The sequence below is a fragment of the Rhincodon typus genome, chromosome 5 (assembly GCF_021869965.1).
Source record: "Rhincodon typus isolate 14 chromosome 5, sRhiTyp1.1, whole genome shotgun sequence".
In the NCBI taxonomy this organism is placed as follows: domain Eukaryota; kingdom Metazoa; phylum Chordata; class Chondrichthyes; order Orectolobiformes; family Rhincodontidae; genus Rhincodon; species Rhincodon typus.
In genome coordinates, this window is record NC_063336.1 from 11,975,498 (window position 1) to 11,984,146 (window position 8,649).

Here is an 8,649-nt window from a genome sequence, read left to right on the forward strand (position 1 = left end):
GCCTTCCTGCTCCTCTGATGCTGCTTGGCCTGCTGTGGTCATCCAGCTCTACACCTTGTTATCTCAGAATGATTTTGGGATTGGTGAGACATTCTCATCTGTCATCGTTGAATATGTACCTTGACTAATTATCTAATGTATCATATCTAACTGCTGCTTCTTAACAAACTCAATAAACTATTGTAAAATTGCTACAAACGGGTTGTCTGTCTATATTAATTCACTGTGATCCCATTACAAATCTACCTGTTGTCAGTTTGAAATCCTCTGCAACAGCCAAGCTTTCAGTATCTTCTAATTAGGCACCTAAAGCCACACTCGCTGGTTCCTTCAAATGCTGACAATCTGAAAAAAAAATACATGTTCCCTTGAACATGGAAATAGTGATCAGTTTCTCTTGTAACTGGCAATTCATACAAATTAGGGTTGACACACTAACGATTTTCTTGTATCTCTTGAGCTCCCATCAGCAAATTCATTAGCGACCAGGGCGATGTTCTCAAATGCAGCGTCATTACTCAAACTCTTTCTCCGGAATATTTTACCTCGCTCTGAGTGAGGTGAGGAGTAGGAAGTGGAGGCATTATGGATGCAAAAGTTTGCAACATGCAAACTTTGTGAATGGAGAGGCCAGATCCAGTCGTGACCTTTCGGTTGCTCATTGAGAAATCAGCAGTGACAAACCTCAATGCATCAAGCCATTTTAATGTGGACTGTATGGGCTGCCAAATATCTGTATAAAATCTAAAAAAAAGGACGCATTTAGAATTTCAGTGCAACAAAACATAGGGTAAAGTACCCCCTCATAAAAAACCATAGATTGTTGCATTCAAGCCCTGGGCTTCAAATTCATGTTAACATAAGGGTACATGCTAGAACTCCAGTGCAGTACAAAGGGAATGTTGTACTTTCAGCTGAGAAAATAAACATTTTTCCTGTTTTGAAACAAAACAAACTTGAGAGAATTGCAGACGCTGTAAACCAGAGTCAAAAACAGAAATGACTGGAAAAGCTCAGTAGGTCTGGCAGCAATTGCAGAGAGAAATCAGAGTTAATGTTTCAGGTCGCGTGACCCTTCCTCAGAATGCTTTCCTGTTTGCTCCCTCAGGTGGATGTTAAAAATCCCATGACACTAAAAGGAGGAGTTACACCCACTGTTTTGACAAATATTAATTCCTCAATCAGTATCATACAAACAGATAACTCGGTCGTTATCAAATTGCTGCATGCAAGTTGGATGTCTTATCTCACACTACACCAGGGACTATTATTTGTAAAAACACTTCATTGATTGTAAAGCTCTTTGGGATGTCCTGAGTGATGTTTATGGTTTTCTATACATTAACCCTAGTAACACATGTCTCAAAGAATCATTTAGTTAGAATTTATTAGGAATACCACACTAACTATTTACAAAGTTACAATCTCACAGATTTACACGTAGAATCTGGATTCTGTGCTTACTGATGTGACTATACATGACATACACATAGCTGACTGAAGACAATTCACTGACTCGTTAACACAGAGACAGTGACTGAATTGCTAGAATATTACATATCACAATGTTAGGTAACTGTCCTAAAGGTGCAGTGCCTGTGTGAGGTGGGGGCTCTGCTGTATTAAGTAGGACTTACACCAAAAAAAGTGACAATGACCATTTCCAACAAGAGACAATTAACCCATCTCTCCTTGATGTTCAATGGTATTAGAGTCATCGAGTCATAAAGCTGCACAGCATGGAAACAGATCCTTCAGTCCAACTCATCCATGCTGACCAGATATCCTGCATTAATCTAGTCCCATTTGCCAGCATTTGGCCCATATTACTCTAAATTCTTCGTTTTAAATGTTTTAATTGTACCAGCCTCCACCACTTTGTCTGGCAGCTCGTTCTACACACACACACATCACCCTCTGTGTGACCAAATTGCCCCTTAGGTCCCTTTTAAATCTTTCCCCTCTCACCTTAAAAATATTCCCTCTAGTTTTGGACTCTCCCACCCCGGGGAAAAGACTTTGGTTATTCACCCTATCCATGCCCCTCATGATTTGGTAAACCTCCATAAGGTTACTCCTCAGCCCCCAATGGTCCAGTGGAAATAGCCTCAGTGTGTTCAACTTCTTTCTATGGCTCAAACCCTCCACCCTGGCAACATGCTCGTAAATCTTTTCTGAACCCTGTCAAGTTTTGCAATATCCTTCCGACAGCAGGGAGATCAGAATTGAATGCCGTATTCCAAAAGTGGCCTAACTAATGTCCTGTACAACTGCAACATGACCTCCCAACTCCTATACTCAATGCACTGACCAATAAAAACAAGCATACCAAATGCCTTCTTCACTATCCTATCTACCTGAGACTCCACTTTCAAAGAACTATGAACCTACACTCCAAGGTGTCTTTGTTCAGCAACACTCCCCAGGACCTTACCATTAAGTGTATAAGTCCTGCCCTGATTTGCCTTTCCAAAATGCAGCACCTCACATTTATCTAAATTAAACTCCATCTGCCATTCCTCGGCCCATTGCCCCATCTGATCACAGTCCCATTGTACCCAGAGGTAACCTTCTTTGCTGTCCATTACACCTCCAATTTTGTTGTCATCTGCAAACTTACTAACCATACCTCCTATGTTCACATCTAAATCAGTTATATAAATGATGAAAAGCAGTGGGCCCAGTCCTGGCCCTTGCAGCACACCGCTGGTCACAATCTTCCAGTAACTAATAGAGGTATACAGCACAGAAACAAGCCTTTGGGGACAACTCGACCAGGTTTCCTTAACTGAACTAGTCCCATTCATCTGTGTTTGGCTCATATCCCTCTAAACCTTTCCTATCCATGTACCTCTCCAAATTCTTTTTAATGTTGTAATTACACCAGCCTCTACCACTTCCACTGGCAGCTCGCTCTATATATGCACTATCTCTGTGTGAAAAAACTTGTTCCTCAGGTCCCTTTTAAATTTTGCTGGAAAAGCTCAGCAGGTCTGGCAACATCTGTGAAACCTGAGGAAGGGTCATCGGACTCGAAACGTTAACTCTGTTTTTTCCTCCACGGATGCTGCCAGACCTGCTGAGCTTTTCCAGCAACTTTGTTCTTGTTCCTGATTTACAGCATCTGAGTTCTTTTGGTTTTCCCTTTTAAATCTTTCCTCTTTCACCTTTAACCTCTACGCCCTCTAGTTTTAGACTCCCCTGCCCAAGATTAAAGACCTTTGCTATTCACCTTATCATTACCTCTCATGATTTTATAAACCTCGATAAGGGCACTGCTCAACCTCCTATGATCCAGGGAACAAAGTCCTAGCCTGTCCATTCTCTCCTTACAACACAAACCTTCCAGTCTCGGTTAACATCCTTGTAAATCTTTTTTGCACCCTTCCCAGTTTAATAACATCCCTCCTGCAACATGGTGGTCAGAATTGTATTATCACTGAATTCCCTATTGCTAACATTCTGACAAGAAACTGAACCGGACTAGCCATATATGCACTGTGGCTACAAGAACTAGTCAGAGGGGCTAGGAAATTGCAGAGCGTATCTCACTTTCTGACTCCCCAGTGCCAGTCAACCATCTACAAAGTAACATTAAGAGTGTGATGGAATACACTCCACTTGTTTGGATGAGTGCAGCTCCAACATTAACCAATAAGCTCACACCATCCATGACAAAACAGCCTGCTTGATTGGCACCATATTCACTCATTCCACCACAATTACACCCATGGCAGCAGTGTGTACCATCTACAGCACTGCAGAAATTCACCAAAGCAGCATCTTCCAAACTCGGTATTTCTTCCATCTAGAAGCAAGAAGGCAGCAGATACATGGGAACACCACCACCCGCAAGTTCTGCTCCATCCTGACTCGGAAATATTTCACCATTCCTTCAGTGTTGCTAGGTGAAACTCCTGGAACTCTCTCACTAACAGCCTTGTGGGTCTGCCTACAGCATGTAGACTGCAGTGGTTCAAGAAGGCAGCTCACCACCATCTTTTCAAGGGCAACTAGGGGCGGGCAATAAATGCTGGCCCAGCTAGCGACACCCACATCCCATGGATGAGTGAAAAAAAACACTAATTGTAAAAGGTGTGACGTTAATGAAAGTTTTCTTTAAGTGCCTCATGCCTTTCTTCATGTTTGATATGCCATCAAATGAACATTTCTACTTCTTATTTATTTTAGTTTGTTTCACCAAAGCTAGGGTATCATGGTGGCTCTGTGGTTAGTGCTGCTGCCTCTCAGAGCCAAGGATCCAGGTTCAATTCCAGCTTCAGATGACTGTCCAAAACCTCCACACAGACATTCTCCCTGCATCTGTATGGGCTTCCTTCCCAGTCCAAAGATGTGCAGGTTAAGTGGATTGGCCATGCTTAGTTGCTCATAATGGCCAGGGATGTGTCAGTTAAGTGGATTAGCCATAGGAGATGCAGGGTCACAAGGAGAGGGTGGGTCTGAGTGGAAGGCTCTTCAGAGGGTCAGTGTGGACTTTATGGGTGGAATGGTCTGCCCCTACACTGTAGGGGTTCTATGAAACATAGCTGCTTTAAAAATTATGCTCAAACTCAGTGGCAATTATGACACTGAAAGTACTAACTTCATTTGTTACTAAAATTAAAAAGATGTATCAATTCTGAAATGTTATAAACTAATTATTGTCACTCCTGTATTCTTAAAAAAGAAATTTCACAACTCTTCTACAGTGAAAATATTTTTTTCTATTTTCAATTACAAATGTCATCAAACTATTCACATGGCAATGATAGCCCAGTTCCAATTGCTCTCTGTCTTTCTGTCTTTCCCTCTATCTTTTTGTCTCTCTCTCTTTCTGTGTAGAGATTTTGCCATCTCATGCTGCCTCTACTCCTTTCTGTTTCTCTTTCTCGATCTTCTCTCTCAAGATCTGTAGGTGCTTAATTATTTCATTCTGTCGTTGCCTTTACTTTTAGACTAGTGTCAGGGAATTGTTTACAGGGAGTATGGGATTTCGAAAGAGGAATGGGAATAAAACATAACCCAATGGAAATCTTCGGGAAACAGTTTCACTCATAAAACAAATCAAGATTTAAACCAATCAACATATTTTTTTTGCAATTTTTTTCTCATTTTCTGTCTCTAACTTGCATTTTTTAAAAAAAAAAGTGATTTGTGAAGTAATAAATGCAGGAAAATATAATATCCAAAGCATGGTTAGACCTAGACATAATTGGCTGATTTCATGTGGATGGAATGAGGTAGTTGGATGGATGGGTTAAAATCTCTGAGGCTGGTTACTGGCTCTGAACGTGCAGTGGATCAATAGGTCAGCAAGCTGGAAGGGCCCAGGTCTGGCCTTTAGAACCTGATTGCAATTTTTACTTGGCAGCCCTGCAATGAGGAAAAAAATCCAAGGCTACAACAGGCCCAAAGAGACCTATTTTAACCATTTTATTTTCTCTCATCATTTGATAGTATAGAATTTCAGTATCACTAAAAGAAAAAAATCCCATATTTTGTTGAGCGTTGTCATTTCGCACTCATCAGGACAATTTGCAAGAAATACCGAAGTAAAGGAAAAACAATATTTGTACTGTATGGGAGAGAGTGCTGATTGGTCGGCCAAGGGACTCGATAAGGGCACGAATGATGCAACATGTGAATATAATGTTAAGTTCATTATTTCGATTAACTGCTGCAGTGTGACATTTTTGCACTTGAGCTATATTTAGTTTTTGGCTTCTGAATTGTTTACTTGGCTTTTGCTTCAGGTTTCCTGTTTTAATATTGCAATAAAATTTGAAACTTAAAGTGCAATCTAATTATGTTTCACCAGGTCTCGGTGCACGCAGTCTCATTGGTAATTTATTTTCAATTATTAGTAGTTTTTAAATGATTTGATTTTGAATTGATTTTGATTTTATTGTCACTTGTATCTTATGGCGAGAATGCAATAGAACACAGTGAAAAACTTTCATTTGCTGCCATGATATGGCACCGTTTTGAATAATTTAAGAATAAGAATAAAAGAGTTTGATGAGAGTCCATCAGACCTGAGCCAGTGCATTGCCATCAACAATGCCTACAGTGCCATCCCTGTGCCACCTCTTTGCCACGCTACCTACACTGGACCCAACCAACATTGAAGTCACTGGTCCTCGGGCGCCATTTTTGTTGCTGGGCTGATACTGCTCTGTCATGGCCTTGTCACTTCCAGATCAACCAACGTCAGAGTCCCATCTCTCTCCACCAGACCCACCTCATCGATGGTTGCCGTGGTGCCCTTCCACCCCCCCCGATTAGCCGCTGCCAGTGCCGGACCCAACCCACTGATCCTCAGGTGCCGTCCTGGGCCGCTGGGCCTACCTCACACATGCCGCCTCTGCCGATGTAGTAGCCACTGATTCCAGGTCCCGCGCTTGCCCCGGTAATGTAAGTAGGGGCCCATTCTCCTCGCCGCTCAGCCTGCTCGAGGTCTGAGCCCTGGGCTCTCACCGCTGCCGACACTGTCCAAGCTCAGGACGTGGGAAGTAGTGAGAGGATAAAAAAAGAAATCGAGAAAGAAATGCATTCAGAGCTCCAGTACAAGAGCCCTACTCTGCTGCCAGAGATAACAAGAACTGCTGATGCTGGAGTCAGAGATAACACAGTGTGGAGTTGGAGGAACACAGCAGGCCAGGCAGCATCAGAGGAGCAGGAAAGCTGACGTTTCGGGTCAGGACCCTTCTTCAGAAAATGAAGAAGGGTCTCTGAAGAAGGATTCCGAGCCGAATCGCCAATGTACTCGGCCGTCATCTTGGACCGACATGGAATGAGGACCATCGAGTGGAGCGGTAAATTAATTTACTTGATTTTCCCTTTTCTGACTTTTTTGCATACTTGGCTGCAGGTGACCTCCATATTTTTGGGGATAGTCCTTTGACTGTTTGTTCCAAAAGGGACATCTTTGCCCCATATTCCGCAGGGCAGTCTGACTGATCTGGAGAATTTCCAGAGTGAGTTTGAATGATTCAAGTCGCTCAGTGAGTGAGCGAGCCAGCTAACAACGTAAGCTGTGTGTTTGCGTTGATCGCTCCTCTCAGTACTTGCTTGCAACTAGAACATGGAAATTCTGAGAAGCAACTGATATGCTCAAATGCAAGGTATCTTGAGGCCCTGAAACACAAAGGTAGTTAGCAGTGAGCAGGACAGCAAGAGATTTCAGCAGGATAACTGTGATGAAATGGGCAGACGTGTGATGAGTGAAGTTTAAAGCTGGCAAAGCGACCTGTTTCTCTTGATTAGAGGGGAAAGGTCACTTGAACCAAATGGTGTAATTGTAAACAGGGCACCAGGACCTTGGGGAGAGGGACGTCGAAGTTGAATTCAATAAAAATCCGAAATTAGAATCTAATAGTGATTGCAAAAATTGTTATCAATTCTTGGAAAAACCTCTTTTGCTTTACTTAGGGGTGGTGTGGTAGCTCAGTGGTGCCTCACAGCACCAAGGACCCAGGTTCAATTCCATTCTCGGGAGACAGTGTGGAGTTTGTATATTCTGCCCGTGTCTATGTGGGATTCCTCCGGGTGCTCCAGTTTCCTCCCACAGTCCAAAGACATGCAGGTTAGGTGGATCGGCCCTGCTGGTGTCCAGGGATGCGCAGGCTGGGTGGGTTAGCCATGGGAATTACAGGGTGAGTTGTGGGTCTGGGTGGGATGCTCTTCGGAGGCTTGGTGTGGACTTGGTGGGCCGAATGGTCTGCTTCCACACTGTGGGGATTCTATGGATGTCCTTTAAGAGACGAAACTGTTTCCCCTGACTGCTGTGGTCAACATGTGATTATACAAAAATATGGTTGACTCTTAATTGCTCTCTAGGCAACTAGGGACGGGCAATAAATACTGGCTTAGCCTGTGACACCCAAGTCTTGTGAATTAATTTTTAAGAAATAGTCTTTAATAAAGTGTCAGATCTATTTGAGAAAGTCACAAACAGGGCGCCGGAGATGATTAGCTTCTTAATGGCAGAGTAGTGTATTAAAGCGACAATATCAACCTAAAGTATGAATAAAAACTGCATTAAATATTGCCTTTGAGTGCTGTCTTAAAATTTATGAAGCACAGGTTCAGCCTTAGCAGAATGCAACGGACATTTACCAGAGCAGCATCAAGGATGAGGGACTGCGTGAAGAGACTGGAGAAGTTGTTGTCTTTAAAATAACGAAGCTGAAGAGGAGGCTTGATCGATGAATGAATAATTTCAATTAACTAAACAAAGAAGATATGTTTCCAATTGTATAGGAATCAGTGACTAAGTGTAGAGTTGTTGGCAAAAAAGGTCAGATTATTTTTAGTTCTGAGATGTTTGGATCTGAAATGGTGATGGGACCCATTAAAATGTAACTTTCAAAGGTGAGTTGAATAAATACTTGAAATAATACTTACACGGTTACGAGGATAAAGGAAAGGAGTAGGATTGATTAATAACTTTATAAATAACAGGCACAGATAATAATATGCCAAATGGGAATCTTCTGTGCTGAGTCATTTTATGATTCCATAACAGACATCAAACTAATTCCACAATGACAGTCAATCACTCACGAAACACGCACATCAATATTCAGCGCCCTCCATCATGAGTGCCTAATATTAGCAACGTCAATCAGGAAACACCAATGTTGTTTC

At 42.3% G+C, this 8,649-nt stretch overlaps 1 long non-coding RNA gene across 3 annotated transcripts in view; it reads right to left on the minus strand.

Annotated features, from left to right (window-relative positions):
* Positions 1-6,585, minus strand: part of LOC125483202 — a 40,223-nt gene extending 33,638 nt beyond the window's left edge. For 2 of the 3 annotated variants that reach the window (XR_007262163.1, XR_007262161.1), the window contains exons 1-2: positions 6,349-6,585; positions 247-345 (exon numbers count right to left, since the gene is read on the minus strand). This is a non-coding gene — a long non-coding RNA (uncharacterized LOC125483202). The remainder of the gene's footprint in view (positions 1-246; positions 346-6,348) is intronic. The other variant, XR_007262162.1, reaches the window with a different exon arrangement.
* Positions 6,586-8,649: the final 2,064 nt, after the last annotated feature.